This window comes from Drosophila miranda, assembly GCF_003369915.1.
Source record: "Drosophila miranda strain MSH22 chromosome Y unlocalized genomic scaffold, D.miranda_PacBio2.1 Contig_Y6_pilon, whole genome shotgun sequence".
Taxonomy (NCBI): domain Eukaryota; kingdom Metazoa; phylum Arthropoda; class Insecta; order Diptera; family Drosophilidae; genus Drosophila; species Drosophila miranda.
Genome location: NW_022881651.1, coordinates 972,634 through 986,688, shown reverse-complemented (window position 1 = coordinate 986,688; position 14,055 = coordinate 972,634).

Here is a 14,055-nt window from a genome sequence, read left to right as displayed (position 1 = left end):
CTGGCGTCCGATAGCTGTCAATGTCCAACTGTGGTTGTTTCAGGAAAAGTCGGATCAGCTCCAGCTTAGTGCCTCCCTAAATCTTTCTATTCTTCAGCACATGGTGGAGCGGCTTGAACTCGCCCTGATCCACCAAATTCGGAGAGGCTCCGTACTCGAGCAGCAGCTGAATGCAGGAGCCCACCTGAGAGGCATTCGATCGTCCTGGCGATTGGCCTGGGCACCGCTGTCCAGGGCAGTGTGGAATTCCCGTATGTCCCGAGTCAAAGAGTCAAGTGAGAATGGGGAGGATGAGCTATGTCTATGTGGGCTTTCGTTAATCTTATCCAACCCACGCTGCGTATGAGTAACTTCTAATGCCGTTTCTATGAAAATGATGCCAGAACCCGCATTGTTAGAGCTCTGCTCTGGTCAATGGAGGGAGGTCTGACCCAACAGACGGTTTCTGTACAGACCTTGAAATGGCCGAAACAAAAGCATAAGAGTGGACCGACCCCCGCAACAAACGGTATTTGACAACGCTTCATGCTACGATGATTTTCACACAAATGACTGTCTGTCCATGGAGCTGGCCAGCAGCTTGAGGCAGAGCCACAGTCAGAGCCACAGTCACAGCCACATCCGCAGCCGAAAGCTACCCCACAGGTTTCTCGAAAAATAAAAACCAAATCTTCGTTTTGGGGGCAATTAAAGAAAGCGTCTTTAAGTGGTTTTTGTGGTACCCGAACTACAGACTTAATTTGCCCTCCCGTGTAGTTATTAAATTATAACAATCCAACTGAAGACAAGGTAAGACAAGGCCTGAGAAGTACTCAGGGAGTGGCTTGATTGTTCAAAGTGATCTACAAATTTGAATCAAGTTTGGTGTTCGATCTCGCTCGCCTTTTGGTATATCAAAATTTAACGATCATAAAGAATAATCATAAAATAATCGACACATCAATATCAATTAGCAATCAATTGGTTACGCTTTATGCTTTGAATACTGTTCCGAATGGAGCTTTAGATAAAGCCCTGGGCAGTGCTGAAATCTTGCGATTTATAGGCGGCTCTTTTCGTAAATTTCTAGGCGGCTTCTTCTGTGGGATCTGATCCCTTCAGCCGTCAGCTCAACGTCTTCTCCGCTCTGTTGTGTTCTGTTCTGTTCTGTTCCGCTCTGTCTGCTGTCTGCTTTGAATCTTGAAATGTGTGAGAAATCGGCTAATCACACATGAGACCTGGCAATTTGAATATTCCCCCACTGATTGTTTATCAATAGCCTACGAATTGGGAATCAGGAAACATCGTCTTCTCTTTTGTAGGTAGCTCTTCGGCTAATGTTGCTTTAGTATGCAAAGAAATTGAGGATTGTAAATGACGCCCCTGGGGCCAAAATTTGTCGTTGATAAGATAAACAGAATCGCACAATCACCTTCCTTAATTGGCCCTTTATTTGATATTTTCTTGTCTCCCATCTTAACCTCTTCCCCATTCTGGTATTTGTTTTTCCACCTGAGTACGAGTATTTGCCCAAGCAATTGACAAACAACTTCATTGTTTGTCCAAGCTGAAGCTCGACCCAAAGTCTTACTAAGACATCGGTTGACAGAATGGCGTAATATCACAATAATTAACAGAAAACTTAACAGCAAACGATTTCAAAAGTGAGCAACTCCTCTCTCAGTCGCATCTGACCCTAGCAATTAAGAGCACTACTTTCAGAAATATTGATGTAGTCAAGGTAATCTATACTTATTGCGAAAAGCTTCGGAAAACACAAATTGCCCTTAAACTCTTAAACATTTGCTTCATCTACGGAAACCAGTCGAAATCACAGAGTATATGGAGTCTGGAGTGGAATTTTATTCCCCCTTCTCTTGGAGCTCACATATGTATATACTATAACACTGGTAAAAAAAAAGTACTCGTATCACTCTGGAATTTGAGAATAAAGTGTGTCACAGAGGAAAGGGAGTCCAACGACATTATTACTAGTTTTAAAAGAAAAATAATAATGAGATTATCTTCATTCGCGATTCGAAAACTGTTTCGACTTCTCATTTTTTTCTTTGAGTGAATTTATATTTATAAACCTTTCAGCCCTGTTCTTCTTTCTGTCTGTGGGAACATCTGGAATTTGGAGACTGAGAGAGCTGGAGCCTAGGAAATTGCCCAACAAAATTTGCTCTGAGTTGCACACCGAATCCTCTACTAAAGTTCTTTGTGTGGTGCAGCTGCAAAAGTGAAATCAGCAAATGACAACACTTCGGAAAGAGTAAGTAGAATGGGGACAGACGTGATTAATGTAAAGTTTTTAACGCGATAAACTGAATATGTATATGTCCAGCTGCACAGGATCAGCCGCGTTTCTCCGATCGTCTGTCAATAATTTATACTATATACGTACTGTCTTACACTGCTATAACATTCTTACATGATATTTTACCATACCCTTCCCGAATACGATGTGATCAGATCGAGAGACCCTCTAGCTGCGTGGGAGGAGGAGAGCAGAGTAAACACTAAACTAAATTGCTTGTCCATAAAGTCTGTTTTTTGGCAAGCTGTGCTTGGATTGTTTATCCAATTTATGGCATTCTTATACCCGATACTCAAAATGAGTATTGGGGTATATTAGATTTGTGGTAAAAGTGGATGTGTGTAACGTCCAGAAGGAATCGTTTCAGACCCCATAAAGTATATATATTCTTGATCAGCATCAATAGCCGAGTCGATTGAGCCATGTCTGTCTGTCCGTCTGTTCGTCCGTCCGTCTGTCCGTCTGTCCGTCCCCTTCAGCGCCTAGTGCTCAAAGACTATAAGAGCTATAGCAACGATGTTTTGGATCCAGACTTCTGTGATATGTCACTGCTACAAGAAAATTTCAAAACTTTTCCCCGCCCACTTCCGCTCCCACAAAGGGCGAAAATCTGTGGGATCCACAATTTCGACGATACGAAAAAACCAAAAACGCAGAATCGTAGAAGATGACTATATCTTCTAGAGGGCAAATTCTGAACCAGATCGTATAATTATTATAGACAGAATCAAGAAAACAATTTCATTCTTTCTCGCTCTGTCTCTCTCTAACACACAGGTTTCATGGTCGGTTTTGCCAATTGCAAAATATGAGTTCAAGGATCTCAGAACCCATAAGAGCTAGAGCAACCAAATTTGGTATCCACACTCCTGTGATATCGGACCTTGACCGTTTTGTGTCAAAATTCCGCCACACCCCCTTCCGCCCCCGCAAAGGACGAAAATCTGGGGCATCCACAATATTGCAGATTCGAGAAAACTTAAGACGCAAAATCATAGATAATGACCATGTCTATCAGATTGCTGAATCTGGATCAGATCGGATCATTTTTGTAGCCAAAAGCAAGAAATCAATTTGCAGTATCGGGTATAAATGTAGAGTTGCGGTCTCCGCAGCAACTCACAACGTTCCCCCTCGTTTTATTTTTATACATGTTGAAATCAGGAAAATCGACGCGGAATTATGTGATATTTATCGGTCCGTATCGTATAGCAACAAAATATCTGTAAACGTTCTTCCTTCTTGATCGTCGTATTCGAATAAATGTGTGTTGGCATATCGAGTACATTGGCATTTCTTATAATACTATCGATGAGTAAATACCAAAACCATACATGCCCCGTTATTTAAAAACTAATAAATAAAGAACACAAAATAAGACAAAGATGTACATTAATTTGGGAGGTGTAAGAATTGACGAGGTGGACAGTGCCCTTGTTAATGTATTATGCGGGATATACTGGGACCATCTGCAAGGCCGGAAAGTGCAAAGCCCGAAAGCACAGGAAATTGACAACATGACGTTGTCGTTCGGTGGAGCCCAAGTTTGCGACATAAGTGCAGGAGTGATTAATTTGTACTTTTTTTTTCTGGACCATCAACGTAAGGGAAGTAAATTAGTTACATTTATATTATATTCTTCTAATAATGTATTCCATTCAGCGGGGACGACGCACGCGAAGTATGCTGAGCCTGTTATTCCGGTGCAGAATATTTCTGTTCTGATGATATCTCAGGATATTGAGGATATTGACAACAATATGAACGGTGATACGGAGGAGTCGGCCACAACTCAGGATATTGAGGATATTGACAATATGCACGGTGATACGGAGGAGTCGGCCACAACTCAGGATATTGAGGATATTGACAACAATATGAACGGTCATACGGAGGAGTCGGCCACAACTCACGATATTGAGGATATTGACAATATGCACGGTGATACGGAGGAGTCGGCCACAACTCAGGATATTGAGGATATTGACAACAATATGCACGGTCATACGGAGGAGCCGGCCACAACTCACGATATTGAGGAGAATATTGAAAACATTTCTGACAATATTCAGAATATTTCTGATTATACAGTCAATGATATGGATTTCTGATGAAATATATGATTCGTCTGAGCCAGTGCACCACGTGGAGGAGTAGCATGAGCAGGAGGTTCGGGAGGATCCGGACTTAAGTAAGTAAATAAGTAAAATTTTAAAAAAATACATATAATAACTTCTTAATTCTCCAGACATGTTTACTGAAGACATTCTTAGTACTGAAAGTGGAAAGGACAATTTGAAAACACCGATTTCCCCTAAGGCTTCGCCCCCCGTGCATGGCTGCAAGTGCAAACTATGCGGCAAAATGATTGGAAGGTTGAGCACCTTGCGAAACCACGTAATGAAACAACATTACACAGCAATATGGTTTCAAGGAATTCGAAGACAATGCAAAAAATTGCTGCCGTTTTTAAGGAAAAAAAAGTGACCGTGTAAAGACTATCAGAGGAAACTGGGGTGCCGGCCGAGTATTTGAAGGCGATAGTCATGTGCAGCGATGACTATAAAAAAATTGGGTGCAGCTTGTGGGCCGCCAAGACGGATGCAGAGAAGCTGAAGGACATTAACCAATAACTGTTTCGTTTTTTAATTTTAGAGACTGATCCAGAGAAGCTGAAGGACATCAACCAATAACTGTTTCGTTTTTTAATTTTAATATTTGATTTGAGTAGAAAAACTCGCCTGTTATTCGTAAATGTAACGACTGAAAATAAACTTATTGACAAAAAAGGGAGGAGTATTTATATTGTGTGGGCGCCTTTGGGCCAAGAAATCATCAAAGTTATTCACGTCGCACAGTTTGGGAAAAAACTGGACTGGAGTGGAGTCGACGGGAGGGACTGCAATGACACTTGCCGGCTGGCGGCCTCTTGGAAATGTTAAGCCTCGTTAAGCTTCTGGTCAACCGCCTGGCTGGTCTGCTTGAGCGCTCCATCGAATGGATTAACCTTCGCTCTGGATATACTGGATGCACTTTTGGATTACAGGACTACCCTCTTTAGCGCCTTTGAATGGATAAACAAAGTGCATGTCCTACATGGATTACAGCCGTATAGCGCATCATAAAAGGTAAGAAATCAAGCCACAAATTGAACGCCGAACACAGCAAATGCTTAACCCATGACACCACCAAAAGGGGGAGAGGGAGTAGAGGGGGATGAGTGCCCCCTATTAATCCTAAGTGCTTCCTGTGATTTTATGTAAATTTGTACACGGGGAACAGAGGACTCCAAAGAAACCTCTCGAGCAGCAATTCAATGTACAAATGACAGGTTGGCTGTGACACAAAACAGCAGCTTAAGGAAGATGTAAAGCCAAGCAAAAATATATCCCCCCTTCCCCCACTCCCCTTAACCCTTAACCCTTAACTCCTTAATCCCACAATGGTAGCCAACATTTCGGCCACACCAAGGAGTATGGTGGCATGGTATTTATCGCAAGTCCTATCCCAAACCAACAAAGCCGATCAACTATTGCAAGTCGCAGCTCTGCCCAGGGAAAGTACGTCACCTGACCTGTGATTCGAAACACAACATCGAAGTGGGCCCTGAACTATCACTTGGAGCCGTTCAGAACTGGCTCTGGAAATCATTCAGTACGAATATCTGGAGAGAGCGGCACAACACAGAGAACGGCAGCAAATATCGAAAGCACAGGGAACATAAAGTAAATAAAAATACAAATACAAAACAAAGCCCATGAACGAATATTTCCTCTCAGGTGCCGGAATAAGATGAATCCAACTATTAACAATCCACGTTCCCCATTCACCCGCTCGCGGGGTATTTTCGGATCCATGGGATCCTTCGTCTTTACCGACCAGCAGCAGCAGCAGCAGCAGCAGCCGGGGCTGCAGGTCCCCCCGAAGGTTCCGCCTACAAGAATGGACTCAATGCGATGCCCTTTCTAGGCCAAATCCACACCAGTCCTCTGCTGTCCCACCCAATGGGTCCAATAGGTCACGCTCACCCCCCACCTTCCCTCCGATGGGGTATTCAGATGGGTGAGCGGCAGCAGCCCAGACTCCCCTTCCCCCCAGGACATAACTTACCCCCGGCTCCCCTGCAGATTCAATGCTGTGCCACAGATGGCTTCGATGGGACCACCGCCCGTGTTGAGCTCCCTCTGGACAGGCGGCGCTTCTCCGGACAGCCGCGGAGACTACTACGACGACCCTCACGAAGAGTACTCCGACTGCCGCTACGAGGGCGACTACGAGGGCGACTACTCGATGCCCACCGAGGAGGACCAAGAGGAGGAGTCGTGCTCCTGTCAGAGCCAGACCTGTCAGAGCCAGAGCGAGTTCAGCTCGATAGAGCGCACCGAGTCGGACTCGGAGTGGGAGGAGCTCTCCGACGGCCTTTCCCCCAGGGTCTCCCCGCTGGAGTCCCTCGGCGCAGTCGTGCTCTCCACAATGCAGCCGGAGCACCGTCAGCGCATGGTGGCCTTGTAGCACCTCGTCTTGGAGACCGCTGTGGTCAAGGTCGTGCTGCTGGTGCTGCAGCTGCTGTGCTGCGCGGTGTTCTGGCTGGTCGAGAAGACCGTGGGCTTCAACGAAACCGTCGGCTCGAAGCGCCACCGATTGTGGAACAGCAAGTTCAAGCTGCGCACCATCCAGCGCCAGTTGCTGTGGCGCATGGCCAATGACCGGGGCGACGAGACGCTCGTCTTCTTTGCCGTGCTCATGACCACGCCCTGGCTGTTCTCCCTCAGCCTCCTGGGATTCATCCTGTCCCTGGCGGCGCTCCTGAAGAAGACCGTCGAGCAGCTGGTGTTCCAGATAGGCCTGCACCTCGTGCTCTAGGGGCAGCCATCGAACAGAAAGCAGCAAGCAGTATCCAATCACACACTGACAGAAGACACGGCCACACGCCCGACACTCCACCCCTCCCCACAGAGATGTTTGCACTTCCATTTGGGCATCTATTTTCGTTGATGCTGTCATCGCAATACACGGAATCGTCTCTCCGTTTTTGGCCGCAATGAAAATAGATACCGAAATATTCGAAATTCAAAGTCAATTCCCACGAGAGAGAGCGAGACAGGCCTTCTTTTGGTTTACGGCCTTTCTTTCTTCTGCCTTTGGCATCGCCCACTCCACTCTCGTGATTTTTCTTGCATTAAATTGGCAATAATATGAACCCGCCTTCTCTTTCTGCTTAGTAGTATTCCCCTGTCGCCCACGCCCTGGCTGTTCTCCCTTGGGAACGCTGCCAGCATATATGTACTATGTGTGTGTGTGCCCAACTAACTCAGACAATTGCGTTCTAGAATGAAATATTAATTCATTGGATACGCACACACAGATCCCCCTTCATCGCTCTCTGTTTCCCTCGGAGGGTGGCAGGGTACTGGGTGTCTACGCTGCTCGGCGCTGGCCTGTATCTAATCGCGCCTGCCTTGCTGTGTACCCACTGTAGATGCATATGTACATACAGTTGTTAATCAATGTCCGTTGATTGTCGCATCGTTGCTTGGAAGGGGAATCCCCCTAATATTAAAGCTGGGATCCTATGCCAGAGCAGAACGCAATACTTTTCATATCCCACCTTGGGTTTCCTTAACCAATCCCATAACTTTCGACATTGACAATGAGGCTTCATCAGCATTCGTTCGCTCACAGTCATTATCATAGTGATGATGATAATGATAATAATGTGCATGTGTGTGGTGTGTGACTCTCGTTTAGGACCTGAGCTCAAAAGTGCAATGCACGGCAGAAAACTCTACACGAGCTGATTCAAGGGGTAAAGATATGTATCTTTGGCACACCGAAGTGCCGACACTCTTTCAATTCAAGCTTGTTCACAGCCCAGCGATTCGCAAATGCGGCCAATGAGTATGTGTTGTGAGTATATAACAGCCCATCCGATCCGATCAGGCGATTCATCAGTGAAGATTTTCTCTCCTTTCGCTTTTCTGCCTAGTGGGGTCCCAAGTGTGGGAAAAGCCACGAGGGCGTGAAACTCAAGAAAAGCATGAAGAAAATTACGATTGAACCGGTGACTAGCTCATGGTCTTCCTCGAGCGAACCGACTGCCTTTGTTCAACTGGGACGATGAGGTCTGAGCGTGTCCATCTCGGCCAGTGAGAACTTGCTCGTAGCGGGTCAGCAGATTGGTGCGGACAATGGCGCCGTTCAGTTCCGCCTGGGCCTTGATGGCCTGTGGGAAAAGAGAGGGGAGAAAACAGTTGGATAAAGCCGAGGAAGAAAAGGAAATATAAACCCACCTGAGTATCGCTGACAGCCAGACCATTCAGGAGATTGAACAGCACAATTGTCATGAAGAACACAAAGAGCAGGAAGATCAGGTAAGTGTAGACGCTGTCAAACTTTATGTCACCGGCATCAAATTCTCCCGTGAGCATCACAATCGTCTTGATGAGCGCCTCGATGGGCACGGAGAATGTGTTGAAGTGACCATCATCTTCTCCCTCCTTTGCTGGCTCTGGCGTGCTGTCTTTCGGAGAGGAGGAATCCACCTGGGGCTTGCCAAACAGTATGTAGAAGCACAGACTAAATGTAAGCACAAAGATCGAGTAGAGAGCAAAGCTCTTGATGAAGCTGCTGGAGACGGCGCGCAGCATGAGCATGTGCGTCGAAATTGAGAGTACTGGAAGGGAGCCAACCAGCATGCAGAACTCCACGGACACCAGCAGAATGGTGAAGACGGCCAGTATGCGCTGCGTCTCCTTGTCGTAGCTGGCTTCCATGCAGGTTAGGATCGACAAGACAATGAGAGCCACCTCCATCAGGTTCGTGATGGACCTGAAGTACAGCAGCGGCGATATGGCAAGCTGTATGACCTCTCGGATCATGAGATACACAATCCCTATCCAAGAGAACAGGCCGAAGAGGGCAGTCAGGCCCGTGTGGTCGCTTTTGTGGAACTTAAGGAGCGTATGCATGATAATGGAGGCAGTGAAGAGAGAGTAAAGTAGAAAGTTCAGATAGAAGATCACCGAGAGGCGGTGCCACTTGAGGAAGAGGAATCTCGAGATTAGCGGGTGCTGCAGCAGGTAACGCAGCTCCTTGGAATCGGCGATGTATGCGATTGGAGTCATCTCGTCCTCCAATTGGTGAGGATGGCCAATGCTCCGCTTGTCCGACTGCCCGGGCTCTCGCTGGCGTCTCATCAGATTCTTGTAGTTGATGATGATCTCGAAACTCTGGTCACCGGGCTTCTCCCCGTTGGTGGTGATGCAGGAATCGAAGTGCTCCTCCAGCACTTTCGGGTCCATCTCCTGTATGGGAAGATCTCCGCTTCTCGCCCCGATGTACGCTCCCTGCCGTAGAAGCTCCTGTGCCACCTTTGTGTTGCGATACTTGACCGCATAGGAGAGTGGCACCAGGCCAGCCTTGTCCGCCTCATGTCCACACGATCGCTCTCGAGCAGCAGCTGGAAGCAGCGCTGGTGGTCACAAGTCGTCCAGCGGCTGCTCACCCAGGCGACTGATAACCGCGTTCAGCAGCTTAGAATGCGATGTCAGCCTCAGCTGCGGATGCTTCAACAGCTTCTCTAGCGCCCTGTGGTTGCCCCAGATTACGGCCAACTCCACGGGGCTGATGTCGCTCAATTTTGAAGGATTAATGTTGATGCCCGTCTCGAGGATGGCCTCAAAGGCTCGCTGCTTGCCCCGCTTGATACTCTCCGCCAGCAGGGACTGATACTCCTCCTGGTTGGCATTGCATTGGTTGTCTGCGTTTCCGCTGTCGTTCTGGTGGTACTCCGCGAACTGTTGCTCGAACTGGTTCTCGTCTCCGTCCCGATTAGCGAGGGCTGCGCTCAACTGGCCCTGCGGATCGATGAAACCGCAGTTGTTAGAGCTCATTCTGCTGTCTGCAAAGAGTCAAGTGAGAATGGGGAGGATGAGCTATGTCTATGTGGGATTTCGTTAATCTTATCCAATCCACGCTGCGTATGAGTAACTTCTAATGCCGTTTCTATGAAAATGATGCCAGAACCCGCATTGTTAGAGCTCTGCTCTGGTCAATGGAGGGAGGTCTGACCCAACAGACGGTTTCTGTACTGAAATGGCCGAAACAAAAGCATGAGAGTGGACCGACCCCCGCAACAAACGGTATTTGACAACGCTTCATGCTACGATGATTTTCACACAAATGACTGTCTGTCCATGGAGCTGGCCAGCAGCTGGAAGCAGAGCCACAGTCAGAGCCACAGTCACAGCCACATCCGCAGCCGAAAGCTAACCCACAGGTTTCTCGAAAAATAAAAACCAAATCTTCGTTTTAAGTGCAATTAAAGAAAGCGTCTTTAAGTGGTTTTTGTGGTACCCGAACTACAGACTTAATTTGCCCTCCCGTGTAGTTATTAAATTATAGCAATCCAACTGAAGACAAGGTAAGACAAGGCCTGAGAAATACTCAGGGAGTGGCTTGATTGTTCAAAGTGATCTACAAATTTGAATCAAGTTTGGTGTTCGATCTCGCTCGCCTTTTGGTATATCAAAATTTAACGATCATAAAGAATAATCATAAAATAATCGACACATCAATATCAATTAGCAATCAATTGGTTACGCTTTATGCTTTGAATACTGTTCCGAATGGAGCTTTAGATAAAGCCCTGGGCAGTGCTGAAATCTTGCGATTTATAGGCGGCTCTTTTCGTAAATTTCAAGGCGGCTTCTTCTGTGGGATCTGATCCCTCCAGCCGTCAGCTCAACGTCTTCTCCGCTCTGTTGTGCTCTGTTCTGTTCTGTTCCGTCTGTCTGCTGTCTGCTTTGATGCTTGAAATGTGTGAGAAATCGGCTAATCACACATGAGACCTGGCTAATTTGAATATTCCCCCACTGATTGTTTATCAATAGCCTACGAATTGGGAATCAGGAAACATCGTCTTCTCTTTTGCAGGTAGCTCTTCGGCTAATGTTGCTTTAGTATGCAAACAAATTGAGGATTATAAATGACGCCCCTGGGGTCAAAATTTGTCGTTGATAAGATAAATAGAACCGCACAATCACCTTCCTTAATTGGCCCTTTATTTGATATTTTCTTGTCTCCCATCTTAACCTCTTCCCCATTCTGGTATTTGTTTTTCCACCTGAGTACGAGTATTTGCCCAAGCAATTGACAAAAAACTTCATTGTTTGTCCAAGCTGAAGCTCGACCCAAAGTCTTACTAAGACATCGGTTGACAGAATGGCGTAATATCACAATAATTAACAGAAAACTTAACAGCAAACGATTTCAAAAGTGAGCAACTCCTCTCTCAGTCGCATCTGACCCTAGCAATTAAGAGCACTACTTTCAGAAATATTGATGTAGTCAAGGTAATCTATACTTATTGCGAAAAGCTTCGGAAAACACAAATTGCCCTTAAACTCTTAAACATTTGCTTCATCTACGGAAACCAGTCGAAATCACAGAGTATATGGAGTCTGGAGTGGAATTTTATTCCCCCTTCTCTTAGAGCTCACATATGTATATACTATAACACTGGTAAAAAAAAGTACTCGTATCACTCTGGAATTTGAGAATAAATTGTGTCACAAAGAAAAGGGAGTCCAACGACATTATTACTAGTTTTAAAAGAAAAATAATAATGAGATTATCTTCATTCGCGATTTGAAAACTGTTTCGACTTCTCATTTTTTCTTTGAGTGAATTTATATTTATAAGCCTTTCAGCCTGTTCTTCTTTCTGTCTGTGGGAACATCTGGAATTTGGAGTCTGAGAGAGCTGGAGCATATAAAATTGCCCAACAAAATTGGCTCTGAGTTGCACACCGAATCCTCTACTAAAGTTCTTTGTGTTGGTGCAGCTGCAAAAGTGAAATCAGCATATGACAACACTTGGGAAAGAGTAAGTAGAATGGGGACAGACGTGATTAATGTAAAGTTTTTAACGCGATAAACTGAATATGTATATGTCCAGCTGCACAGGATCAGCCGCGTTTCTCCGATCGTCTGTCAATAATTTATACTATATACGTACTGTCTTACACTGCTATAACATTCTCACATGATATTTTACCATACCCTTCCCGAATACGTGATGTGATCAGATCGAGAGACCCTCTAGCTGCGTGGGAGGAGGAGAGCAGAGTAAACACTAAACTAAATTGCTTGTCCATAAAGTCTGGTTTTTGGCAAACTGTGCTTGGATTGTTTATCCAATTTATGGCATTATTATACCCGATACTCAAAATGAGTATTGGGGTATATTAGATTTGTGGTAAAAGTGGATGTGTGTAACGTCCAGAAGGAATCGTTTCCCACCCCATAAAGTATATATATTCTTGATCAGCATCAATAGCCGAGTCGTTGAGCCATGTCTGTCTGTCCGTCTGTCCGTCCGTCCGTCTGTCCGTCCGTCCGTCTGTCCGTCTGTCCGTCCCCTTCAGCGCCTAGTGCTCAAAGACTATAAGAGCTATAGCAACGATGTTTTGGATCCAGACTTCTGTGATATGTCACTGCTACAAGAAAATTTCAAAACTTTGCCCCGCCCACTTCCGCTCCCACAAAGGGCGAAAATCTGTGTCATCCACAATTTCGACGATACGAGAAAACCAAAAACGCAGAATCGTAGAAGATGACTATATCTTCTAGAGTGCAAATTCTGACCCAGATCGTATAATTATTATAGCCAGAATCGAGAAAACAATTTCATTCTTTCTCGCTCTGTCTCTCTCTAACACACAGGTTTCATGGTCGGTTTTGCCAATTGCAAAATATGAGTTCAAGGATCTCAGAACCCATAAGAGCTAGAGCAAAAAATTTTGTATCCACACTCCTGTGATATCGGACCTTGACCGTTTTGTGTCAAAATTTCGCCACACCCCCTTCCGCCCCCACAAAGGACGAAAATCTGTTGCATCCACAATATTGCACATTCGAGAAAACTAAAATCGCAGAATAAAGATAACGACCATATCTATCAGATTGCTGAATCTGGTTTAGATCAGATAATTTTTATAGCCAAAAGGAACAAATCAATTTGCAGTGGCTACGCAGCGCCCGACGTCACGCTCAGACTGATTTTCTGTAGAGGCGTCTGCCGGAGGAGAGCCATACTGACTTAGTATCGGGTATAACTGTAGAGTTGCGGTGTCCGCAGCAACTCACAACGTCTCGTCCATGATTCTGCGTTTTTAGTTTAGTTTTTTTTTTAGTTTTGCCGCATGGTTTGCATAAATTTCCATTTGGATTTCCATTGCCATTGCCATTGACTGCCTCGTTAGCTAGCCCCTTAGACCCATCAACTTTTGATTGATTTGATCTGATACGCTACGCTCCTCAGCTTAGCTAAAGATTAATTTATAAAACAAAAAATATACAAAAAGGGTAATAAAAGAGTAACGAACAAGATTAAGAACCATTAACCATAATATGTGCGTAAACAACACACACATTTTTAACCGAATCATATCAAATGAAAAAAAAAACAAATTGAAAACAGAAAACAGAAAACCAATTAAAGATAATAAAACTATTATAACGAAAAGAAAAAGAAATGAAAATTCAAGAATGCATAAATCTAACATTTGCAATTACAAAATATTTACTCTGGTACAAAATGGTACATACAGTAACGATATTCGTTTATACAATATTAACTGTCTTTATAACCATTATATACAACTTACTTACTGACAACAAATTATTAAGGGTTTTGTTCAATTTCCTTATTCGTATGTTAATAAAACCAATTTCAGACTAACTTAAACTTACAGT